At 36.8% G+C, this 13298-nt stretch overlaps 1 protein-coding gene across 10 annotated transcripts in view; it reads left to right on the forward strand.

Moving 5' to 3' along the window:
• Nucleotides 1-13298, forward strand: part of DMD (dystrophin) — a 2236915-nt gene that overhangs the window by 1022362 nt on the left and 1201255 nt on the right. The gene's annotated exons all lie outside the window — the stretch shown is intronic.

Raw genomic sequence — 13298 nt, forward strand, 5'->3', positions numbered from 1 at the left:
TGGTTGCATTTTCTATAATAGTTTAGGTTTTCTCTGTTACAATCATTTTACACATAGTGAAATATCTGAGACTTAAAGGACAATGATACTCAATCTACATGAAGATATCATTCTATTTGTGTGTACGAGTGAGGAAATGTACAGAAGGATTTATACGTATTTTCCTCATTTATAATTATATATTTAAAAGAAAATGAGCATATATAGCCTTGACAATTTAATAATATTTTGTAAACATGGCAGTTACATTTATGTCACAATTATGTATACATAATGTTTGTATTCATATTCTTATATATCTGGATATTATGATTATTATCATTGCCAATATTGAGTACTTACTATGTACCTAACATACTTTACTATATTATTCCTAGTTCTTATACTAGTTCTGTGAAGTGGATCAGTTCAGTTCAGTCGCTCAGTCGTGTCCAACTTGGTGACCCCATGGACTGCAGCACTCCAGGGTGCTCCTGGAGTTTGCTCAAACTCATGTCCATAAAGTCAGTGATGCCATCGAGCCATCTCATCCTCTATTGTCCCCTTCTCCTCCTGCCTTCAATCTTTCCCAGCATCAGGGTCTTTTCCAATGAGTCAACTCTTCGCATGAGGTGGCCAAAGTACTGGAGTTTCAGCTTTAGCATCATTCCTTCCAAAGAAATCCCAGGGCTGATCTCCTTCAGAATGGACTGGTTGGATCTCTTTGCAGTCCAAGGGACTCTCAAGAGTCTTCTCCAACACCACAGTTCAAAAGCATCAATTCTTTGGTGCTCAGCTTTCTTTATAGTGCAACTCTCATATCCATACATGATTACTGGAAAAACCATAGCTTTGACTAGATGGACATGTTTCAGCAAAGTAATGTCTCTGCTTTTTAATATGCTGTCTAGGTTGGTCATAGCTTTTCTTCCAAGGAATAAGTGTCTTTTAATTTCATGGCTGCAATCACCATCTGCAATGATTTTGGATCCCCCACAAAAATAAAGTCTGTCATTGTTTTAATTGTGTCCCCATCTACTTGCCATGAAGTGATGGGACCAGATGCCATGATCTTAGTTCTCTGAATGTTGAGTTTTACGCCAACTTTTTCACTCCTCTCTTTCACTTTTATCAAAAGGCTCTTTATTTCTTCTTTGCTTTCTGCCATAAGGGTGGCATTATCTGCATATCTGAGGTTATTGATATTTCCCCCAGCCATCTTGATTCCAGTTTGTGCTTCATCCAGCCAAGTACTTCGCATTATGTACTCTGCATATAAGTTACATAAGCAGGGTGACAATATACAGCCATGATGTACTCCTTTACCTATTTGGAACCAGTCTGTTGTTCCATGTCCAGTTTTAAATGTTGCTTCTTAACCTGCATACAGATTTCTCAAGAGGCAGGTCAGGTGGTCTGGTATTCCCATCTCTTTCAGAATTTTCCACAGTTTGTTGTGATCCACACAGTCAAAGGCTTTGGCATAGTCAATAAACCAGATGTTTTTCTGGAACTCTCTTGCTTTTTCAATGATCCAACAGATGTTGGCAATTTCATCTCTGGATCCTGTGCCTTTTCTAAATCCAGCTTGAATATCTGGAAATTCACTGATCACATACTATTGAAGACCAGCTTGGAGAATTTTGAGCATTATTTTGCTAGCATGTGGAATGAGTGCAATTGTGTGGTACTATGAACATTCTTTGGCATTGCATTTCTTTGGAATTGGAATGAAAACTGACCTTGTACAGTCCTGTGGCCACTGCTGAGTTTTCCAAATTTGCTGGCATATTGAGTGCAGCACTTTCACAGCATCATCTTTTAAGATTTGAAATAGCTCAATGGAATTCCATCACTTCCACTAGCTTTGTTCATAGTGACGCTACCTAAGGCCCACTTGACTTCCCATTCCAGGATGCCTGGCTCTAGGTGAGTGATCACACCATCATGGTTATCAGGGTCATGAAGATCTTTTTTGTATAGTTCTTCTGTGTATAGTTCTGCCACCTCTTCTTAGTATCTTCTGCTTCTGTTAGGTCTATACCATTTATGTCCTTTATTGAGCCCATCTTTGCATGAAATGTTCCCTTGGTATCTCTGATTTTGTTGAAGAAACCTCTAGTCTTTCCCATTCTATTGTTTTCCTCTATTTCTTTGCATTGATCACTGAGGAAGGCTTTCTTATCTCTCCTTGCTATTCTTTGGAACTCTGCATTCAGATGGATGCATCTTTCCTTTTCTCCTTTGCCTTTAGATTCCCTTCTTTTCTCAGCTATTTCACAAATGAGAATTCTAACCCAGCAAATTAAATCACTTGCTCAAGTTTACAAAGCACCATTAAACAATAAAGTAGAATTTCAAACCCATGTTTATCTCTCTCCAAATTTCATAAGCTGCATAGCTTTCTTGTTTTATGATCTGTTTTATTTTTTTATTTTAATTTTGGCTGTGCTGTGTGGTATGTGGGATCTTATTTCCCTGACCAGAGATAGAACCCACACCCCCTGCATGGAAGCAAAGTCCTACCCACTGGAGAGCCAAGGAAGTCCCCTATGGCCTGTGTTATTTATTTTTTTTAAATATAAATTTATTTATTTTAATTGGAGGCTAATTATTTTACAATATTGTATTGGTTTTGCCATACATCAACATGAATCTGCCACGGGTGTACACGTGTTCCCCATCCTGAACCCCCCTCCCACCTCCCTCCCCATACCATCCCTCTGGGTCATCCCAGTGCCCCAGCCCCAAGCATCCTGTATCCTGCATCGAACCTGGACTGGCGATTTGTTTCTTATATGATATTATACATGTTTCAATACCCCTATGGCCTGTTTTAAATTGAAAGTATGTCTTCATACAAATTGTGAGAGTATACTGTGGAAGATATGTACATTTAAATTAAATGCTCATATTTTGTAAAGGAGATCCATGAATAATATATCAGGTCCTCAAAAAGAATTTTACCTTCAACTTTTTAAGAAATTCAGATTATTTTTCTTAGACTGCTGAATCAGTTTCTGTAGCTAATTTTTCCAAAAGATCCTAATATTAAAGTTAACATTGCAGTTCACTAATAGCAAACTATTTTTGCTACTTTGAGTATTTTTACAGGGTGATAATTGTGCCAAATGAAGACGTTGAGATTGCATAATTTTTAGGTTAATATTAGCATAGTCCTACATTGTTTTCTTTTTTTCAGAAGCAGTGCAGGAATAGCATACCCTGAATATTCTTCCAGCATGACAAAACTGTCAAATATTGCACCCTTTTCCCAGTCCTTGGTCTGTTAGGACTTTGGACTATAGCAAAGGTGTTTGTAAAAGAGAAGGGCAAAGGAGATTTGTGAAATACCAGAGACATTAGTCATATCAGAGATGTTTCTACTTGTCTTTTTATAGCTACTTAAATAAACAGATGTCAAGTGTAGGTGAAGATATACCTACTTATTTGGGTACTTATATATTTATCTCAGAGATATTTAGGGTATCTCTCCCTAAGCCAAAATAATATGCTTAGTCAAAACCCCCATATTCTTACTATACACTTAAGTCAAGCTCTTGATTTGTGTAATACATACATACATACATACATATATATATATATATATATATATATATATATATATGGGTATCTGTGTGGTTTTGTGAGTATTTAAAATTCAAAAAGTCATTATTTAAGATAATTGAAGCTTTCCCATGCAGCTTTCTCTATTTTAACCTTCTTTTTTGAAAATCTACCTACTTGTAGATAGAAGTAAGTACTATAACACTGATTTTTAGATTCCTTCCAGATATGTATACCAATTAGAAACAAGAAAAATTGAAAAAAAAAAAAACACTTTAGAAATCTAAAGAATTTTAAGATTTCTTTAAAAATTTCTAGAGATAACCTGAAGTATTTGTGAATCCTTACAAGTAATGCCATAAGCATTGATTTAACTTTATCATTATTATTTTTAAGTTATTAATGTTGTGTTCTTTGATATAAGGTGAATTTTATCAATATAACTTTATTCTGAGACACCCCTCTTAAAAAAGTCATAGTCCTTAAGTAAATGTTCATCTTCAGAGTTAAATTAGACCTTGGCAAGTTTGTATAAAGTGCATTAATTTTGTAGAATGGTATTGAGCTAGATTATCTGTATTTAAAAGTCATTCTGTGTTTTCTGTTAATAAGAGCTACATTTTACTGAAACTATATTGACATATTTGAAATGGTTTATGATGTAGACTAAGATATTTTTAAGCTCTAAATTCTGTATCAGTGTTTTAAAATGTGCCAATTATTAAGTTGTTTTTAACAATAGTACTGAAATGTTATTGCTATCTATAGCTTACAGTATACATTCATTCTTGTCAAAGTGCTGTGTAATGCAGGCAGTATTATCCTAGTTTTATTTATGGTATACCTAGATACAGAGCGGTAAAATAGTGTACCCAAGCCTTCATGGCTCCTAAAAGGAACCAAAAAGAGCCAAAGCAAATTACTTATGAACTCTTTTATTCATTCGTTTATTTTTTTAAATTTTATTTTATTTTTTAACTTTACAATATTGTATTGGTTTTGCCATATATCGAAATGAATCCGCCACATGTATTTAAACACTTATATGTGCCAGGAACTTTGCTTAGGACTAGGAACTCAAAAGTCAATGAGGTGTATTCCTTTCTGAAAAGGCTCAGAATCTGCTGGGAAATACAGCTCTGTAAATACATAATTAGAACATGAAGTGATATATTAATAGAGGTTTTTGTGCAGTGAGAGGAGTTTGTCTTAGGCAGGGGAGACAGGCCTCATAGAATAAAGTGACGTGGCAGAAGGGTGGCATTCTAAGATAAAGCAAAAGGCCCAGGTTAAAAGGATAGTAGGAGAAAGGTTGGATTGTTATGGAAGTTTTTGAGATATTCAGTGTTTGTAAGTGTAGTATATACACCATGGACTATGTAAATGTCTATGAACATTCATGTTGGAACCAAAGAGAAAGAAGGGATGGCGATGTAGACATAAGTTCAAGAGTGGTCAGAAACTGACTAGGGAAAAGTGAGTTGGGATATCATGAGGAAAAGTTGTTAGAGGATTTCAAAAAAGGCTATGGAAGTGGGGCTGGAAGGAAGAAGTCAAACTGAAGAGTCATTTCTGGTTTAGAATTTATAGGGTATGGAAATCAGCATGGTGAGAAAGAGTAAAGGATAATCTCAACATTTCTAGCATGAAAATCCTTAACTAAAATTATGAGAATTAGAAAAGAAAATAAGGATTTGTAAACAAGTCATGTTTGAGGTTCACATAGAATGTTCTGATGAGGATAATTAAAAAAAAAAAAAAAACAGCTAGATACAGTGCTCAGGTGAGGGTTAGAACCTGGGGATATGTGCTAATCAGTTTATACAGGAAGGGTAGGTGAAGTACAGCCTGTGGGTCAAATCCTGCCCAACACCTGTTTTTGTAAATAGAGTTTTATTGGGATCTAGCCAAACCCATTTATGGCTGGTGTTGGGTTACAGTGGGCGAGCTCAATAGCTGTAATAAATGTTGCATGGCCAACAAGGCATAAATTATTTATTTTCAAGTACTTTATAAAGTTTGCCAACCCCTGCTCTAGATATTAGTTGAACCTTTAAGATTCAATGCCATTGTATAAGGAAATACCCAGAGAGGAGATCCAGATCCAAAGAGTTCACCTATAATAATTAGGTGAACTAGATTTTGTTTTGTATTTTGAGGGAAAAAATATCCCTGTTCCCTTTAAGCAATGCAAAAGAGTCCCCTATAATTGGAAAGGGTCACTTTAAGAGTCGATGTCTTAAAGAGTTCACATAAGGTCTGTCTATTCTGTTTGTTCAGGTGGCAATAAATGGAAACATTATGAGAAACAGTTGAAATAGAATGGGTGGAATTTCAGCAGTGAAGAGAGGGAGTAGAGACCAGAGAATGAGTTCCTGAACTCCAGTATTATAAACACTGTGAGAAACAAACTCAAAGAACCACTCCAAACTGGTGAAGCCTAAGAATCAGACTCATAACCCAGAGAGAATGAAACATAAAATAAACTGGGTGTTTCAAAATAATATGTCGATCCAGAGCTGTAAAAATGCTAGCAGTGGATATATCGAATCCAATAAAACTGAATGAGAATGCTTACTTTAAAACACTGTATTTGTTTATTTCTTTGCCTAGCTCTATCAATATTTCAAATTATGAAAGTTTTATTTACAATGAGAGAATCCCCGATGGCTCAGTGGGAAAGAACCAACTTGCAATGCAGGAGATGAGGGTTCAGTCCCTGGGTCGGGAAGATCCCCTGGAGGAGGAAATGGCAACCCACTCCAGTATTCTTGCCTGGGAAATCCCATGGGAAGAGCAGCTTGGTGGACTACAGTCCCTGGGGTCGCAAAGTATCAGACACAACTGAGCTACTGAGCACAATAACAGGCAGAGTTGGGGGGAGGGTGTGTGAAGTAGGATAGAAGCTTACTTTTCACAGCACACACTTTTATTTTTCCACTGTACACCATTACTTTGTTGTGTTTGTATGCCTTACCTTACAAATTAAAATAGATCCCCTGCTGAGAAATATATTCTATTTCACACTGCATACAAAAATATAATGCTAGAGGATTATACATCTGAATGGGAAAAAGCAAACTAACAAAACTTTCATAACAAAGTAAAGGAGTATATGTAAATGAATTTTGGATAATGGAGAATTTCTTAAATAGATATATAAAGTACTAATCATAACATAACAAACTGGACTATATTGTATATTAATAACTTCTGTATATCAAAAGACAGCATTGAGAGAGTGAAAATGAAAGTCACAGAGTGTGAAAAAACATTTGGAACACACATATAACTAATATAATGTGTGTATCCATAATCATGAAGCAGTCCTATAAGTTTTTAAGAACAATCTGAAAGAAAACTGGGAGAAGTTCTTAAAATGTGGGAAGGGACACAAAGAAGAATTCTGAGCTGCAGACAATGTTTTATATCTTGATCTGGATGCTAGTCATAGAATGATCAGTTTTAGTAAATAATGAATGTGCTTTTTCAATAATTTTATTTATTTATTTATTTTTAATTTTATTTTATTTAACTTTACAATATTGTATTGGTTTTGCCATATATCAAAAAGAATCTGCCACAGGTATACATGTGTTCCCCATCCTGAACCTTCCTCCCTCCTCCCTCCTCCCTCCCCATACCATCCCTCTGGATCGTCCCAGTGCACCAGCCCCAAGCATCCAGTATCGTGCATCGAACCTGGACTGGCGACTCGTTTCATATATGATATTATACATATTTCAATGCCATTCTCCCAAATCATCCCACCCTCTCCCTCTCCCACAGAGTCCAAAAGACTGTTCTATACATCAGTGTCTCCTTTGCTGTCTCGTATACAGGGTTATTGTTACCATCTTTCTGAATTCCATATATATGCATTAGTATACTGTATTGGTGTTTTTCTTTCTGGCTTACTTCACTCTGTATAATAGGCTCCAGTTTCATCCACCTCATTAGAACTGATTCAAATGTATTCTTTGTAATGGCTGAGTAATACTCCATTGTGTATATGTTATTTTTGAATGTGCTGGGTCTTCATTGCTGAATGGGGTTTTTCTCTAGTTGTGGTGAGGGATGGCTACTCTCTAGTTGTAGTGTGTGCGTGGGCTTCTGGTTGCAGTGACTTCTCTTGCTGTGGAGTATGGGCTCTCAGGCTTGCAGGCTTCAGTAGTTGTGGCACATGGGCTCAGTAGTTGTGATTCCCAGGCTTTAGAGCACAGGCTGTTTTGTGGTGCACAGGCTTCGTTGCTCCATGGCATGTGGGATCTTCCCAGACCAGGGTATGAACCCATGTCTCTTGCATTGCTAGGTGGATTATTTACCACTGAACCACTAGGGAAGATCACAGATGTGTTTTATGTTTCACAGTAACATAAGACTTTTGCCATCTTCACAAAATAAGAAATACAAATGACCAATAAACATGGAAAAACTTGAATGAATTTATTGGCCAACCCAATACTTGCTGCTGCTGCTGCTAAGTCGCTTCAGTCGTGTCCAACTCTGTGCGACCCCAGAGATGGCAGCCCACCAGGCTCCCCCGTCCCTGGGATTCTCCAGGCAAGAATACTGGAGTGGGTTTCCATTTCCTTCTCCAGTGCATGAAAGTGAAAAGTCAAAGTGAAGTCGCTCAGTCATGTCCGACTCTTAGCTACCTCATGGACTGCAGCCTACCAGGCTCTTCTGTCCATGGGATTTTCCAGGCAAGAGTACTGGAGTGGGGTGCCATTGCCTTCTCCAAACCCAATACTTAGGTTTTACTAAATAATTGGATTATTGGGGAAGCTGGGATCAGGGGGCGGGGGCGTGGGAAGGTACTATGGTTTGGGGCGAATGACTAATTTAACTTATATTTATCAGCTCCTCTAATTTGGACTATGAGACTTTAGCCAAGATCCCTCCCACTCACCTAATCAAAGATGAAATATGTAGGAGGCAGTACTTAGCAGCCCAGTGCTGAGTTTGCAGACCTTAAGTATAAAGCTACAATGGATTATGTCAGAAGGCTACTAGGGTGTTATTTATTTAAATCTATTTCATGGAATTCAGCACCACCTTAATGGCCTGACAGTGTTAAAGTATGTCCCAAAGTACCTAAATTACTCCCTAAATGTAATTTATGCTTGAGAATAATCTGACTAACTTGATTTAGAACAGCAGGAAATAAGTTATGCTGCACATAAATGAAGCAGCAGTGTAATTTTAAATACTGCTTGCATAGTGTATGAGAATTTTAATATTTGCAAAATTTTAAAAATCACTTGATTTATTATCCATGTGTTTATACTGACATTTTTTGTCCTTTATTTAGGCAGGTCTACATTACCTCTTGCTGTCAGGAAAAAAAAAATGCAACAATTTTTTTTTTCCCCTCTAGTAATAATACAGAGAGTAAAACTTACACTTATTTCCCTTAATGGTATTTGTAATATCTTTATGTATTTCCTGTTGTAGCTGCATTTTCCTTCAGTCATGGATGTCCGGTTAATGGAATGAGAGGAATTTAGGGAGCGTAGTGAGTGACTAGAGATTAAATTTATAAATGTAACATTGTAAAACTAGCAAAATTTATATCTGTTCATTCAGGATGTTCCTTAATGGGAGAGAGTTTAATTTTATAAGTAGGCATGATAAAAAATGAAATTTTACACAGTAAATTCAAGAATAGATTTATGCTTGGTTGTTAACAATACATGTTAAAATGCTAGAAAGTATGTTTAAAAATTTTATGTGATGCTTGAAATGGAGTTTAAAATATTATTACTCACATTAAATGTCATCACATGTAAAGTGCATGCTTTTATTCTTTAATATTTTGTTTCAATAGAGTTACTCATTTTAACATTAATTTTAATAATAAAATTAAATCAACTTTACTGTTTTCAAAGTTTTAGCAGTTGCAGACTATTGAATGCTCTATAGTAAGATATTTACAAAGTGACAGTATAAGTATTGCTGTGGCCAAAAAGTTCGTTTGGATATTTCTGAACGATGTTAAGGAAAAACCCGGATGCCCTTTTTGGCCAACCTAATGGTTCATGTCAAGTCTTTAAGTATGCAAAGATTCAGCTTGCAGGAGTTGAGTGAAAATGGAGTAAAGGGAAAGAGGGCATTTCAGGCACACTGGACTAATGTACAAAGTCACGAAATCCTGAGACAGTAGGGCATGGGGGGAAGGGGAGACTGCAGAGAGTCCTTGGTGGCTGGCAACTTCATCCTGCCCCATTTTTGTGGACCTGGAACACAAATATAAGTAGAGAAGCCTGAGTGTTTCCCTTATGTTCGTATCTCCAACTTTGTCTTGCAGCCCTAAGAGGTACCATGATCAACTGTGTGGGCCCTGATGGTTTTCTTCTCTTGGAGAAACTAGATGATAGATAAACTGTGAAGAGGCAGAGGGGTTGGGTGGGAGGAGACTTTGTGGAATCTTCTAAAAGACGGTCACTGCCAGTGCAGTGAGTGGTGGAGGCACACATCTGCAGCAGCCTAGAAGGAAGAGTATTTACAGCCCAGATGTTGAAGAAATAATCACCTTCCAGGACATAAAAGCATTGGCAAGAGGGTAAATCTGGTGGTTGGGTAATAGAAAAAAGCAGAATAGGAAGCGGGCTGATGACTGTAACAGAGGTGGAAAATGACCAAATGACAACTCCTCTGTGGTCTGGTTAGCCTCAGTCTGTTTCTCAGTGTATAAAGATGGAGATGGTAGTTGTTAGCATGTGAGATTGCCTTTTAAAAAATATTGTGCTTAGTGAAGTAAGTCACACAGAGAAAGATGTTATCTATGTTAGCAGTATGTTCTCTCTTATATGTGGAATCTAAAAAATTAAAATAAAAGAATGTGTATAAAAAAAACAGAAACAAAATCACAGATTCAAAGAATATACTAGTGGTTAACTGTGGGGAGACCAAGGGGGAGGCAAAATAAGGGTATGGCATTGAGACACGAACTACTACGTATAAAATAAATAAACAACAAGGATATAGTGTACAGCATAGGGAATACAGCCATTATTTAAAAGATAGCCATAACTTATTTTTTTTTTAATTTTTTACTAGGTATTTTATTTTTTATTTTATTTTATTTTAATTTATTTATTTTAATTGGAGGCTAATTATTTTACAATATTGTATTGGTTTTGCCATACATTGACATGAATCTGCCACGGCTGTACATGTGTTCCCCATCCTGAACCCCCACCACCACCTCCCTCCCCATCCCATCCCTCTGGGTCATCCCAGTGCACCAGCCCCAAGCACCCTGTATCATGCATCGAACCTGGACTGGCGATTCATTTCACATGTGATAATATACATATTTCAGCACCATTCTCCCAAGCCATCCCACCCTCACCCTCTCCCACAGAGTCCAAAAGACTGTTTTATACATCTGAGTCTCTTTTGCTGTCTCGCATACAGGGTTATCATTACCATCTTTCTAAATTCCATATATATATGTTACTATACTCTATTGGTGTTTTTCTTTCTGGCTTACTTCACTCTGTATAATAGGCTCCAGTTTCATTCACCTCATTAGAACTAATTCAAATGTATTCTTTTTAATGGCTGAGTAATACTCCATTGTCTATATGTACCACAGCTTTCTTATCCATTCATCTGCTGATGGACATCTAGGTTGCTTCCACGTCCTGGCTATTATAAACAGTGCTGCGATGAACATTGGGGTACACGTGTCTCTTTCAATTCTGGTTTCCTCTGTGTGTATGCCCAGCCATAACTTTAAATGGAGAATAGTCTACAAAACTATTGAATCACTATTGTACACCTGAAACTGATATGATATTGTAAATCACCTGTACTTTCCATTTAAAATAAATTTTACTTATTGTATTTTTCTAAATATTCAAAGTATGAAGTATGCATTTCAGGAAAACTTAACAATATTAATATATATATATATAATGAAAATTAAAATCAACTATAGCCTCACCAAGACGATACCATGCCAACTATGACTCACTGTATTTTAGATTCTCATTTAACAGCTCTCTGACTCCAGTGATTCAAATGCCTGTAAGACATACACAATGTACAATTCCTTTTTATAGGGAATACATTCTTCAGATGTATTCTTAAGTCATGTTTTGGGTATTAGCACTGAAAATATAGGAAAACAAAATTATTATTAACCATGCAAACATTTCCAAGATCATTTTGTGGCTGATGGATATAAAACATTTGATCAACTATAAAATGCCATTATTTATTAAAGATATAATTATTTTATAAATTTATTTTTAGTAGAAGGATAATTGCTCTATAATATTATATCAGTTTCTGCCATACATCAACAGGAATCAGCCATAGGTGTACATACGTCCCCTCCCTCTTGAACTTCCCTCCCACCTCCCACCCTTTACCACCCGTCTAAGTTGTTACAGAGCCCAGGTTTAAGTTCCCTGCGTCCCACAGCAAATTCCCATTGGCTATCTCTTTTACATATGGTAGCGTGTATGTTGTCCATTTGTCCCACTCTCTCCTTCCTCCCCGCCTGCCTGTGTCCATAAGTCTGTCCCCTATGTCTACATCTCCATTATTTATAGGCTAGTGATAGAGACTATCTCTCTTGGCTATTATTAGCTGCCTTTTTATGCTACCAAAATACTGTTTTAGATATTTTTAAGGTGAAAATACAGTTAATCATTAAATGTAATACCTGATAGAATGCATGATAGAATACATGTAGATATATAATTAAATAGTGGAAGAAAATAAGAAAAAAAAAAGCCTTACAACTATCACTTTGAATTGTTTAATTTGGTGAAAATTCATCTTGAAAAAAGGAAATCCCAGAAAATTTAATGTAAGGTGCTAAAGGACACCACTGGAACCAGAGGGATCTGAGTTAGAATTCCAGGTCTGCCATTTAATATCTATTTACCTTTTGGTAACTTACTCAGCATCTCACCTTTCTCCAGTGAAAAATGGGAATAATAATTGGTATGTTGCAGAGGGTGTTGCAGGAGTTAATGGAATGGGATATGTAAATCCACAGACCCCAGTGCTTAGTTTATAATGTGAATTCCATTCCTTTCCTAGTAAAACGATAGGGAATTGTGACATTATTTGGATCCTAAAATTACTTAAATTTCCCAAGGGGAGGTAGAGATCTGAGAAGATCCTCAAGATATTCAAAACTAATCCATTGCATCTTAAGAATAGATCTCAGAGAACTGTACAGACAGCTGTACTATGAGGTCACTCAATAAGCAGGAATTTTCAGGATGGCTTTTGTTTCATGCTGGCAAATGCCTGTTTGGACAGGCCCTGCAGACCCAGTAGATCATGAGCCCACAGACTTTAAAACTTGCACTGTATAGTATTTTTCTTTTTTTGTATTTTTCAACTTGTCAGTACATTAGAATCACCTGGGTGCTTTTAAAAATACCAATGTCAGGGTCCCACCTCCAAAGATACTGGTGCAATTGTTCTAGACTGGGGACCCAAAATCAGTGTTTTATTGCTATTTTTTTATTTTATAATGCCCTATGAAAAGACTCTGATGCTGGGAGTGATTGGGGGCAGGAGGAGAAGGGGACGACGGAGGATGAGATGGCTGGATGGCATCACTGACTCGATGGACGTGAGTTTGAGTGAACTCCAGGAGTTGGTGATGGACAGGGAGGCCTGGCATGCTGCGATTCATGGGGTTGCAAAGAGTCGGACACCACTGAGCAACTGAATTGACTGACTGATGTGATTTTTATGTGCAAGTCTCTTAGCAAAAA

The sequence above is a fragment of the Bos taurus genome, chromosome X, assembly GCF_002263795.3.
Source record: "Bos taurus isolate L1 Dominette 01449 registration number 42190680 breed Hereford chromosome X, ARS-UCD2.0, whole genome shotgun sequence".
NCBI classification, from domain to species: domain Eukaryota; kingdom Metazoa; phylum Chordata; class Mammalia; order Artiodactyla; family Bovidae; genus Bos; species Bos taurus.